The sequence below is a fragment of the Indicator indicator genome, chromosome 3, assembly GCF_027791375.1.
Source record: "Indicator indicator isolate 239-I01 chromosome 3, UM_Iind_1.1, whole genome shotgun sequence".
NCBI classification, from domain to species: domain Eukaryota; kingdom Metazoa; phylum Chordata; class Aves; order Piciformes; family Indicatoridae; genus Indicator; species Indicator indicator.
This window is the reverse complement of record NC_072012.1, coordinates 38,667,699-38,682,182: the sequence shown is the minus strand read 5'-3', so window position 1 is coordinate 38,682,182 and position 14,484 is coordinate 38,667,699.

The following is a 14,484-nucleotide window of genomic DNA, read 5'->3' as shown; positions in this document are numbered from 1 at the left end:
CTTCATCAGTATGCACTGGAATCTCCTGTTCCAGCTGATACAAGTGGTTTGGGTTTTTTTCCCTTGGAGTAGTCAACATATTTTAACTATGACTGAATAACTGAAGTGCTAACAAATTTTAATGAGCTAAAGAAAACAAATTTCTAGTGTTCCTCTGATCATTTAGGGTCCAATCTGCACCCTGCATCATTTAGGAAGGACTTTGTTATGCACTTTGTTAATCTTGGTGTGAAAGATAGAAAATGTGCTACCATGCATGTTTTGTGGAGATATCTTTATGGCAATAGTCAAATTAAATGATGTTTACATGCTGTTTGTTAAATGAATACTATTTCAGGGAAGAAGCAGCCAGCTATGTCGATATGGCCACATTTCTTATGGTTTCCTGATTTTCTGCCTTCTGCTATACCTAAATCCTCTAAATATGTGCCACTGAATCAGCATTCTGCATGCTCAAATGTGATTAAAGCTGTTCAGAGGACAAGGATTCTATTTTGCTGTAAATTTCGAGGTTTCAGAATTTGTTTTCACTATTCAGAGGAATGAAAATAAATCCCTCAAACATTTTTGCAAATGGAAATTGTTATGAAATGCCTATTTCTGGATAGAAAACCTGATCTTTTCAGCTCAAGTTCTTTCTCCTCTGGCCACAAGTGACAAGGGAACCCCAAGCAAAAACTTTCTCAAGAAATGTTTGTCAAAACTGATATGTTGATACAACATTTTGGCTTTGATGAGGTGACATATTTCATTTCACTGAAAATATTCTGACCAGCTCCAGATGTGATTGACTTATTTAAGCTAAGAAAATGATTCATTGTGAGAGTCTGAATAACCCATTAAAATAATAAAGTAATGCATGGGAGAGTCTGAGTAAGCCAAGAAAATAACAGAGTAATGCAATGTTCTTCGAATCAACAGCACTGGATTTGAACTCTGGTCTTTATGTATGGGGTAAATTCATAAAATAGAAGCAAATTTGTACAGTAGAAAGGATGTTTATCACCTACCAATATAATCTCTTGGATAATATTAGCCATTTCCTTTAGAATCATAAAGTAATAGGAAAGTAAGTTCTTAATCCAACTTTCTCCTGTGCTGAAGAATAAAACACATCTGAGAAAAATTTGCATAATGTGTTCCTAAAATTTTCTAGTAGAAGAAAGCCTAAAACTTCCCCAGATAACTGTTCCTGTACTATCAGGATATGCTGATCATTTGAAATGTTTTCCTACTAACCTAACCTACATTCCTTTGATGAAACTTCAGCTAATTAAGCCAAATCTTGCTTTAGAGGACAATGAGCCCTCAATTGTACCAGTTCCACATATATTTGAAATATAGTGAGACTTTTCAAGGTCCTCACATGTTATTCCTTTTTCATAACAAAATGAAGTGTTTCTTGAAGTGCTTTCCAACTACCTGTGCTTTCTAAACCTGTCTTTTTGAAGAGAACTGAAAAGAATTCATTTTATGGAATTATTTCCGAATTGTGTTCATATTACCTGATTAGTCATTTCAATACTTACATAACCATATAGTATCTGGGTTGTATTTTCTATGTCAGGTTCAGCTATTACACCCCCCTTTAGTAAGGGGCCTCAACCTCCATTTCAGTAAGAGGACAGTAGTCAAATAATCTACCAGTTCACCACCTCAGACTATGATAATGATGTCTGGTGTTAAGTGGAGCTCTGGCCACCAGCATATATCATGCAAGCCTTGATGCAGCCCTCAAATGCAGAAAATGTAGAGTGGCTAACTTCTTGTGAATTTCACACTTATCAGGGATTAGAAATCCCTCACTGAACTAATGCTTTGAGTATCGGCTGTGGAATTTCCTGAGCCATCTGACAAAGAGCAGGCACCACATCAATACCTCCTGCCAAGCCATAGCAGTGATCCAAACACCATTTCCTTCTTAATGTGTCAGGAAGATCGGTGTGTTATCAGATCAAGCTAGAATTAAACCACAGAAACAGTTTCACCGTGAACAGGAAAAAAGAAAAGGAATAATCATTTATATTGTTTGCAAAATTAGAAAAGACCAAGACTTGCCACACTGATTTTATCTCAAAATCTATAAATGAAAAACGTGGCTGGGCCTTAACAAGGCTCTACTGCAGTCAATCAAAGAAGATAAGTTTCATAATTAATTTGGGGTGTTTGCCTAATTAATATAATTACAGAATTGATTCGGAATTGATGCAACTTGGGCAGGGTTTGAGCAGCAATAGGTAATAAAGCCTGATTCCTAATCATTTCTCTGGGGAACAGGCTGTCTAGGCACATATGGATCAGAAAATCTGATTCTTACTGTTTTCTCTTCATGAAGACTCCTGAGGCCAATGGAAACATATGAGGTTTCATATTGGGTCATTAAATTGTCATGCTTTGTCCTTTTATTTAATTAAAATCTTCTTAGTTATGCAGACTTCTGTGCTGCAAGCTGGAATGTAAATGAATGCTAAGATGAATAGTTTAATATAACATCCACAATCCCACATTTCTTCTTACTTGAGAAGCTAAAACTTGATGAAGTATTTCTATCTCCACACAACCATCACTTCTCATCACTATGTTCAGAATAATTGCTTGCATTATAAAACTAGAAAATATGATTTACAGTTTCTATATTACACATATTCCCTAAAACATTCTTTTAGCTTTTTCTATCCATTAAAAGTTGTTTAAAATGCTATGAAGTTTAAGGGACTGAACAACATCATACAGACAGCTTCACATATTTCACCTAAATATACACAAAAATAGATATTTTTCATAATTCAATCTCCTCCGTTTTTATTCCTTTGGTGAACAGGAAAACACTTAGTCCCATGGATATAATCTACTTTTTAATACACCACAAATGATTTATTATAGATGTCTCTAAGGAAGAAGAGTAAGATTCTCCTGTGTTCTTCCTCTGCTGGCTTCAGCAATATAATTAGACATTTAATTTTATTTCCACTGATACCACTAAGTTCTAAAATCTGAGAAAAATGTGTATTTCTTGATGCCACTGGAAAGTAACATTCAACACAGATGTTTGCATTCTGCACATTTGCATTCTCCATATGTATTCTGTTTTAAAAATCTCTGCCTAGTGTAGATGGCAACCTTCTCAATTACCCTCAGAGTATTTTGCTCTTCTAGACATAACATCTGCAATTCAATTAAATGTTTCATCTGTTTTCTTCCTATGATTCCAGGATATAAACCTTGATTCTGTTAATCCAGTGTCGATGCTTATTTCATTGTGAGAAGCACATTTTGGAAATCCTTAAAACCATGCAATGCTTGAGGAGTGAAAGGAAAAGAAGTTTCTTGTCTTAGGAAAAAGCTACTATGGGATCAGATCAGACTGCTTCATAATCACAGCTTTTCCCCTGCAGGCAATTAGAGCAGATCATATATGCTGGATTTCTCTGAGGGCACTGAATTGGTTAGTTTCTTTTCCAGTTTTTAATAAGAAAAAATTTAACAGTTTTACAGCTTACAATTCTGTGAACAGTCTCTGGTTTTCATCTACTTTTTTTAGATAATTTTGTAATAATTTCTGCAAAAGGAAGTCATAGCTTTCAAACAGTGGATTTTCAGAAAGACACTTCATGTGAATAGCTGTAGAGTAGCTTAATGCTAGTCAGCCTGACAAAATAGCCAGTATTTCACAGATAGGCTCAAAAATGCAGTTTATTCCACATAAATGCTTTTGCAGGCCATTCTGCATTGCACTGGCTTTTATGAGGCCTTGTCATTATGGTATTTGAGCACATTCAGACATGAATTAAGTGACAGCATTACTATCTGTTGCACTTTCTTTCATGATTTGTCATTTCTTTCTCCTAAGAAGAACACTACACACAGTAGAGAACATTTATCCTTCTGGGTCTGTTCACTTGCCAACTCTTCAGTGTCTATATGAGTTCAGCTACTCTGGAAAGTCAAAGCACTGTGACCAAGGATGTCCCATTGCACCTAAGAGATGGTACTCATCTCTTGGGTTGGGAGGTGCTGGAGAAGCACAGCTGCTGCTCACAGTCCTCCCTTGGGACATCCATTAGGGGTGTCATCCCCAGGCTGCTGTGTGCACTCACGGGAGTGAGGCAGAAAGCACAGGAGTGAGCAGCCCCAAGGGCTCTCTCATGGTGGAGATTTCCCAAGGCTTCTCTTGATACTGGCTCTGTGTTGCTGCTTGCTACCTTCCTTGGGAGCCCTATTCTGGTCTGTTCTTTGAGATATCTCAAAGGTTGGCTATAAAACCTGGGCTCTGGCTTTTATCAGCATGATTAAATTTCAGAACTCACTGTCTGTACAGCTGCCCAGGTCCAGAATTCTTCTTCTAGCTAACCTTGAACATGGAGTGGTTTAGATACAAATTCTGCACCCCAAAACTGTGTGTGTGTTCTTTGTCTGCAGTACATGCTCCCATCTCAGCCTTGTTTACTTTTCTTCTCCTCATTCACATCATACTCTTAGCTTGCCAGACCAGTGCACTTATCCTTAATCTATGAACGACAAATTATTCAACCAAACAGCACACAGAGGAGACAGCTTGTGACAATAGCATCAACTGTTGATACCGAGGGATTATTATTTTATAATAGAAGCTAGAACAAATTATTTTTTTATGAAAGAAAGTCTGCTTTCTCAAATACATAAAGTTTATATAATGGTCAGAAATTGGCTAGTTCAGCAGATTTTATGCACATAAATGTTATATGTAATATTTTATGTATAAAAGTTCCAAGTTTACTCCAGTGTAAAGTCTTCCTTTAAAGAGTAGTTCTCACCCCATAATTCACTTTTATTATTTTCTTAGGGCTTTAAGTGTAAAAGCTCAATCTGGTTTTGTTTTATTCTTAAAAAAAAAAATTAAAAAAGGACACAGAGCAAGTTAATTTTTACATTGAATCTGCCAAAGGCACATTGTCAGATCTGAAGTTAAACATGTCACTTTTGCAAACACATGCACACACACACGTGCACATCCAGATACACAACTGCTTTTTAAGGCTTAATGACAATAGAAATAGTTTCACGCGAGTGGAAGAAAGGAGGCCCTGACTGGAGCTGATGACTGCAGCAGGCTGTGCTCATTCTTGGGCTCCTCTCCAACGCTCCCTCAGGCCCTCCTGTTTCACATCTAGTGTAAAGATGTTTCTCTCCCCCAGACAGTTTCTCACAAATCTGAAACTTGGGCTTTCTGCCAGATGCTGGATCTTAGTCTGAGTCCCTTGCCTGACCACAACCCTTTCCATGTCCTGTTGGTCTCAGAATGCTGCACAGGCAGGTTCTTCATTTGTTCTCCTCTTCCTCTCCTGCCATGAAAGCAGAGTTCTGACTCCTGGTCAGCCAAACGACGTGTACACAGTCATGAGTGTTTTAGTGCGACCCCAAAAGCTGATGAGACTAAATGAGGAAATTACACGTATTTGGTCTGGAATGTTATCAGAACACAACAAAAATTCTGAGCCTTGTCAAAGCCCAGGAGGAGGCTGCTTCTTTAGGAGAACAGTAAGGATGACTAGCAGAGGAATCTGCTTCTTCAGTCTCTCTCTTCCTTCAATTGTCTAACTTTCAGATACCATGCAATCAGCCCTTTTTTGCCCACTGATATTTTATTTTAGACAGAAATTACTCCCAGTATTTTCTAGCATCTAAACTATACCTGTTCTCAGAATTGCAAAACCAAAGCCATATGTGGTTTGCATTAGCAGAACTGACTCTGTTAGGATCTCGAGTCCTAATGCATTTCCTCCCCATGTCGACTGTGCTGTATTTGGGAGATGCAAGGATTCCTCTTGCATTCCACTTTATATTTTAAAATGTTTTAACTCATGTACATGCTGCAAAAGGGAACTGCTTTTACCATCAGGATGCCATATGAAAGCATTTAAATTCCCTTACCATCCACACAGGGATTACAGCACAAATAATGGCAGCAGCCACTCTACTCCCGTTACCTCCATAGCCACTATCATGTCATTGCTATGACAGTTTCATAGTGCCAATATTTAATAAAATAGCATTTTGGTTTCAGCCACTAATGTAGTCACAAGGTTCATAGCACAGCACAAATGCAGAGCATCTTATGGGATCCTGCTCCTCTTGAGCAGCTTGCCGTTTCTGGTGTGAATATTCATGTTATGTTACTGTGTTATAGGGGTGGATCTAGTTGTATAACAGTCAGTTTTCTAGGAAAACGGATTTTTTTTTTTTTTAAGCCAAAGGAGATATACCCACCTCACCAGACTCTGTCATTCAGACTGACTATCAAAAATGAGAAATAAGCATTGGTCTCATAGTATTGCAGACGATTCATCTTATTCGTCGACGATTCATCTTATTTATCGATTCGTCTTATGATTATCCATGGTGCTTATATGTTGGTTCACTTTCTAAGTGAAAAAAAAAAAAGGTTCTAAGGTTCTCCCTAAGGCAAAAGCCAAGTGCAGTTCTGGAGACAGTTTACTCCTGGAACAGCTGCCTACTGTGAGAGTTTTGGTTGCCAGCAAGACACATAGCACATGCTCACATGTAGGCATGCAACTGACAGCCTCAGCATCATCTTATAAAACTACCAGTCTGTAATATTGTCTTCACATTTCAGGTATCTTAGACTGAAAAATCATAAGTAAATATAGGTATCTATGTATATGCACATGAATGCACACATACATCACAGTCACAGACATGCTGCCTCTATGCACTGAGCAGCTCTGCTATAGAGAAACTGCCTCAGAAGAGTGGGAGGGATATCTCTCTATCCATGCTGTTTAGGCACTGTTTAGCACCACCCTACTCTATTCCTGCTGTCCTGGAAGACAGATCTTACATTGGAGCACTTCAATTGCTCATTCAGTGATTGATGCATATCTACTAAATGGGATGTGTGATCATGTGAAGAAAAATATGTAATGGGCACAGCAAAAGAAGTGAGCTAAGCTTGCACAAGCAGCTTAATTTTGGCATTTCCTAGCTTATGTGTGATTTCAATGTAGATTTTGCATTTGACTTTATTGTCGGAGTCCTCATTCTCATTGCCAAGGTATTTCTTTGCTCCAGCTCACAGAAAGTTTGATTTGAAGTGCTCCAGAATGGGAGCGCACCTTCCTTACGCCTTTAATTGCTCCTGGATCCAAACAGGAATGACTGGATCATGTAACGTGTCACCATAACAGATATTACACTCATTCTGAACAGGCTTAATCAGACCAAGACAACCATATTAGTCTGTTTGTCCTTGGTACACAACAGACTACAGGCCAAACATTTCCTTGGTCCTAAGGGGTGAGTCCATTCAAGAAAATACTTTAAATGCATTATTATTGCTGTGTGAGCAGCAGAAATGCATCCTTTTGACAAAGTGCTGGTAGCTTTTGATTTAGTTACCATTTTTAAAATAATTAATTTCCATTCCTTGCAAATCCTGAATTACATTAATAACATCTAAGCAACAGATTTCATATATCCATACTTTCAGAGGGATTTCTTTTCCTAGTAAACACACACACAGATTTTTAAGACAAGCTTTAAAATCTTGGCTTCTTTACAATTTCTTTACTGGAAAGAAAACATTTGATAACAAAACCTTTACCTAGACAAGCTCATAGTATTTGATGCAACACTCAGATGAAGGGTTTAAACCAAGCAGGATTCTTAGTTTTAGAAGTACTAAAATTGTACTTAACATCTTTGATAACCAAGACATAGTGATACACAAAATATAACATTAATAACAAATGTCTTTCACAAATTCCCTGCAGAATCCTTTTTGTATTACTCACATTTTGGGGTTGCAGACACTAAGGTTCGCGTGGAGAGCAAGTTTCTCTCTGTTTCTACAGTTCAGGTACTGGACTATACAAACAACACTGAAACACCATGAAGGAAAAATCTCAAAGATACATGATGCAGTATAATTTGGAAGAAGTTTTCAGCCTTGCCAGACACAAGCAAGCATCAGGATTCATTTAACAAAGGAGGCAGTTCTGCCATAGCCTATGAATATCTGTATGCATCAGAAGGCTAGGATGCAAGACAAAACACTTGCCAGTATCAAACAAAAGCAAATGTGTATCACACCTTTCTTTATCATGCTGCTCCTTTTAAGTAGCTGCAAAACATTAATAATTTTTAATTTCCACTTTAGTGATGTCCCTGATTATACAAAAAGCCAGCATAATATCCTGACTGCTGGAATGTCAAAGCATTGCTTGCACCTTTGAAAGCTTATTTACATTAGTCTAAGTATCAGGTGTGGATATCAGTCAGTGAACTTCTTAAAAATGTGCTCTAGCATGGTGTGAATGGATAAGACATAGACCAGCTCAACAAAGATCCTCGTTTGGTCTATCTAAAGATGAGACTACAGCTGAACACCTGTAGGAAAGATTACATACAGGCGTCCTTGAAGATTAAAACAAAGAAGAGCATTAAGGAAAGCATGGTGCTGTGAAGTCAGGAAACTACATTTGGATCACGACAGTTACCAGAGCACTGTGAAAGTCAGACTAATTTTTCATCTAGAAATTTAAAAAAGTTAGATCTGTCAAATAAATGCAAACCTTCACCAGCCCCTATCCTGTTTCATGGCTTGAAATGACATTTGATTAAGTAGCTGAGAAGTTAAATTAATTTAAAATTAATAAAATAGCTTTTAAGAAAATAGTAGTGTTCTATCCCAAAACTGATGCTTAGATCTAGAAATCATTTGTACACATAGGGATCATTCACTGCCATCTTTCAAGGGTAAGACACAAACTTTTCAACAGCACATGGCAACATAAGCATTCACAAGCATTTTCTCAAGACAGGCCAATTTTTGATCTTGAAAGAGCAACTGGATCTCTAGAATACATTATGCTGTTCTGAGGCTGGACCTAAACCTACTTTCAGTAGGTTTCAATGTTACATAGAATGGCTTAGCTTTGGAAAGGACCTTAGAGATCATCTGCTCCAACTTCCCCTCCATGGGCACAGGAACACCTCTCAACTAGACTCAGCTGCATCATCCAACCTGGCCTGGAACATCCCCGGAGAGAAGAGATCCACAACCTCCCTCAGCAGCCTATTCCAGAGTCTCACCACCTTCCTACTGAGGAACTTCTTCCTAAAATCCAGCCTAATTGTAGCGAGGAGCAGCGACATAGTGAGTGAGCAGCAATGTAGTTACTTTGTATCTACACTGCTTAGACACTGGTCTCTAGTTTGTGCCAGTGAACATTCCTTTTATTTCCACAATTTGATATAACTACCAACTGAATCATTAAGAAGAATGCTCACAAGTTATTATTCTGAAAAATGTCTTGATTTAGTAGCAATTCAATTAAAAATATTTCATCTCAAATACGGTTGTCTTGCTAAAGTGGTTATAAATATAGGACAAGCTTGTCTGTCTAAGCCACAGATCAAATTACCAGGAACATATTGAACTATGCTCTACAGATCTTCAGAAATGTTGTGGAGATTTCCATGGAGTTAATAGACACATTTCTAGAACTCAAAAGGATGAACTAACACAGTGGAAAAATTATCCAATTTCAAAGGATGCTCCAGGTAATCTTTGAAAATCTATCTAGAAATTCCTGCTCTGCATATGATTCCCTATTCATAAAATGGTTCCCCTAATTGAACAGGATATTATGAGGCTATCCACACTGAACATCATGAGTGACTTCAGTAACAATAACAGTTCAGTAACAATAACAGAGTCATCCAAACTTCTAAAATAAGCAAAATAAAAAAGACAGAGTCAGTAAATTCCATTCTTCCTCAGGAAAAACCTTTTAAGCACATCATGAAAAGACTTTCCAGGGGACACATCAGCAAATCTCTCAAATGTGACTGTGTGAGACCCATAATATGGTCTCAGTTTTTACTGGTTTATGCTAGCAATTTCAACAGGACCAGGCACATGGTTATCTGTTCTGTTTAGCTGTTAGTAGGCTCTCTGTGATCTCTGCCCAACAAGGCTCATGCTCTTCACACTTTGATGACTCCTTATGAAAGATTGTTCCTAATTAGCAACTCTGTTTTGAGGGGGGAAATACTATGACTTGAACTGTGCTGTCTTGTTTGCCCTCAGAGTGCCAAGGGCCTCCACTCACTGCCCTCAGAGGCCATGGTCCGTTTTATTTACTAGAATATCTGAAAATCACAGTCCCAGAGCAAACACCTTCCATAGCTGCTGGAAGGCAAATTCAGCATCTTGGGTTTTATTGTTGATATTTCTGGTGGTGTTAGTATGCAGAGAAGCACAAGGTGTAATAGGGACATTTTTCTTACTATGCCCTATTCCCATAACCTTCTTGGCGTTTTCTTTAAATCCCAAGCATGCATATCTCTTCATTATGGAAAATATATGCTTAATTTAAGGCCCAAAACTGAAATGCTGCTTACAGTAATGCTTTCTTGAGTCTTATTAACTTATGAACTCTTGGTGGGTTGCCCAGCACTCAGAGCAGCTTCTCTGTTATTTTCCAAGCTACATCAAAGTGTTTGTCTCAGAAGCCTGAGGTTGTTTTGTTTTTTGTTTTGGGTTTGGTTTTTTGTTTGTTTTTTTTTTTTTTTTGTAATTTTCAGTGAGTGAGAGCGTCAAGAATAATTTTCTAATGTTAGTCATGTGTGCTCAAACAGCACTTCTCTCTTTATGCTAAGTTTAGCAGTTCCTCTACATATAACACAGAGGGGAAACGGTAGACCAATCATAGAATCATAGAATGGTCTGGGTGGGAAAGGACCTCTGAAAGTCATCTAGTCCAAACCCTCTGCAGTAATCAGAGGCATCCTCATCTAGATCAGGCTGCCCAGAGCCCTGTCAAGCCTCATTTTGAATATCTCCAGGGATGGAGCCCCAACTACCTCCCTGGGCAAGATAGAATGCTAGACACAAGTGATGTGCAGATTATCTGATGTATTGTTTCTTCTAGCAACCTTGGGAAGTCAGAAGGGCCTCAGCCATTCAGAAGAGGGCCGCAGCCATGCAGTGAGAATCTATACCCAAACCTGCTGCTGCTGCACCGACTCAGGGTATTATACAAGGACTCCAGGGGAACTTCAAGGCCCTACAGCAAGTAGAACATGACTTTTTCCTTACAATAGCCCCAATCATTCCATCATACAGCAGAATCACATCAATGAAGAGTATATATAAATCCAAAGTTCACTCTCTAGCTGGTAGCATTCATACCTGAAGATGATTCATGAACAATATGGATTATTCAAGTGTGCACACTTGCAAGAGTGATGCACCTTCCTTCTTTTCCTATAAAGCAAATTTGTACAACCAACCCTTTTCCCTTCAAACCATATGAAGCCACAGTTGTGATCTTCTAACGCAACTCTCAGAGTAAGGACACATTTGTCCTAGCAACAAGCACTATGGAGATGGATCTGCAAACACCAGCAGGGCTTGTTCTCTAATGCATATCACAGAATAGATACAGGTTTACACTTGAGAGGAGTTTGGAGAGAGCAATTTTATCATTTTTGCTTTTTTTTTCCTCTGGGGCAAGGCAGTGTGGGGATTAATCAGTATGCGTGCAGTGTGGATGAAGAGAAGCCATGAGATCCCACAAACTACAGAGAGATGTAGCTGGAGTGTGCAGCCCCTGCCCTGTGCTCCCCTGGAGACCTACACAAGAATATCGAGATATGCAATCCCATGGGTCTCCTTTGTGTACCAAGGGATGTGCTGATGTCAGGAGGAGATGAGTTTAGCTGTTCCAAAAATTTCCCCTGGGCTGAGCCTCCTGCACAATGCTCCACAGCACAACACCAAATCAGTCCTCGCAGCACTGACGTTACCCAGACTGGGTGAACTTTGAGTCTCAGGCTGAGCTTTGCAGCTTACAGTCAGCTCTTTTAGTATGTGCTGGGTGATTTTATGCTACGTGTAGTGTATAGGAATCCAATATATATCCCCTTTCACATTGCAGCTTCAAATAAACACACTTCTTATTTAAAAGTAATTCATTCACTTGGGGCTACAGGCGATCTAAAGTGACCCCAAAGGCAGAGGCAGGTAACAAAGACAAGACCTAATCCTAAAGCATATCAATGCTGAGTTTTGTTCTGAATTTTGTCTGAGCTGGGATAAGAGGATCCCAGCTCACAAAGAGTTTGTGGAAGTCCAACTCTCTCAGAAAATGTAACCTATTGAACTCCTCCCAATTAGTAATCAGTCTCCTTTCATTCTTCTGAATTACAAACATCAGCAAGAGAAGGAGGGAGAAAACCACATTGATGCTTTATATCCATTAATTTCAGAGTTTATGTATTCTTCAACCTGGCATATAATTACATTAAAGCCTCTTACAGTGGTCCTAAGTAATAATTTTTTTCCTATATCACTCCTTCATTCCCTTCACAATTTTATCTGCTATTAAAAAATATTTACTTTTTTTCAATTCTCACAGGTTTTGGTACTGATTAGACATCTTTTATTGCTAATGTTGCTCTAACATCAGTAGTAAACCAGGACCAGACTGTGGTCCCCCAGCTCACAACAGCCAAAAGTTGTGTAAACTCCAGCAGACTTCAGTGTAACTCCTTGTATGAGCATCTGCTCACCAATAGATGTTCATGATCTGGCATGTGGTGTTTTCTTGGTCACTGGCACAAGGCCACTGGTGATTCCAGAGAACTCTTGAAAAGATAGTGGCTTATTGCTTATTCTGTCATTGATTTAAACCTTGGCAGTCTTGTGAATAAGCTTACACGTAAAAAAAAAATATATATATATATATATATGTATTTCCATTAGACCCATTTTATTGATGAGGCAGAGGGATGGTGAGTCTCTTCTAAGCCTTGTTTCATAGGCATTTCAGGAATAAGATGAAAAGTGACTGCAACATACAGCTCATGGGCCATATGGCAGACTGTCAGGAGACTACTGTCTGCACCTCCTGAATTCAGGCCTCCAGAACAAGTTGCTCCTATCTATTATTTGTGTATTTATAGGGTGTCAGTTGCTGAAGTACTGAAAAGGCCAGACTAGCCTGAGGCCACAGACTCAGCATCTAGAGTTCAGATCTCAGGAATTCTTCTATCCCATTCCCATGTTCTGTCCCCTCCTCTGCACAACATGAAAATAAAAATAAAGCTCTGTCCACCATTATCTGTAGGACTCTTTGATTTGATGTAATAAAGTACACCATCACTGCTGCCAGTAAGTATTTACCCATTTTGTCTGCATTTCTACAGGAATTTTACGACTCTGCAATCAAGTAAATCAGTAGACTTATTTCAGCACTGCCATGATAAACAATTGTGTTTCCCTTGCTTGGAGTGGTCAAGAAGGAGTAAGAGAAACAGTGGTGGCAGAAAATATATGTGACCTTTTATACAAATCTTGCAAAGTACAGGGACTTGGGAATGTCAAATCAAAATCTGCTAAGGAATCTAGAAAACTTAACTTGTTTATTCTCCTCTTCCTTAAGCCACTATTAGAAATTAAGAGAATGGGGCTCACCTAATGAAACATACCTGACTGTATCTGAGTCAGTTACCAATTTACCATTAGTTACCCTTTACCGTTAACAGAACAAAATAGGCCTCCCAGCTAATGAATGCCAGGTAAATCTTACTCTAATGTTTATTTCTCTCCAGCAGTTATGTAGGGAGTTGTTTAATCGTGGTTATTTATACTAAAGTCCTAGAAGATAAATCTCAATCTGAGTTGACACAGTTTAATGAGCTTTGTCCCTGTTGTTTCTGGATTATGAACAGTTTAGCACAAGACATGAACTGTATGATCCTCTATTTTACTTACTTGAAATAAACACCAGAGCTTACCATTTTCCTGTTCTCTCTGAATGGCTCCATCCTAAAGACCCAACTCAACATGTGTTGTTCAGCCACAACTTCTCTTTAATAAGAAAGGAGGGCCAAAGACCAAAGAGTTCACAGTTTCATTGCTCTCCTGCCTTTTAACTTCTCTCTATAGTCTTCTTTCTCACCTAAGCTCTCATCACCATCTACAGCTTTTAGCAGCTGGTGGCCATGATAAAACAGATCAGCTGCTGAAATTTTTCAGATAACTTTTGACAGTCAATTTGGAGCAACAGTCTACAGGAATAGTGTGTTTCTGAAAGCCACACTCAGTTTATACCCCAGTGCAAATGGCTAATGTTCAAATACGTCAAACAGCTCAGGATTAACTGTACTGGAAAGTATGAATTTAATTTCCTCTGTTTAAGAATTAGAAGAGAAGCTTGTTTCTAAGCTTCACAACTGCAGAATAGTCATTTAATGTTACTTTAGGGTTGTCTTCTGCAGGGTGAGGAATTTGGTACCATGTATGGGCATTAATTCAACAACATGATTAAATACACACATAGTTTCAAGCAAGTGACTCTAATGAAGTAAAAAAAAATTAATATTGCATTGTACTCTGGTAGGCAAGACTTGAAAGTATGATTTTTTTTCTTTTTTATCCACAGCAAAAGCAATAGAAAAACTTTTTTTTTTTTTTTA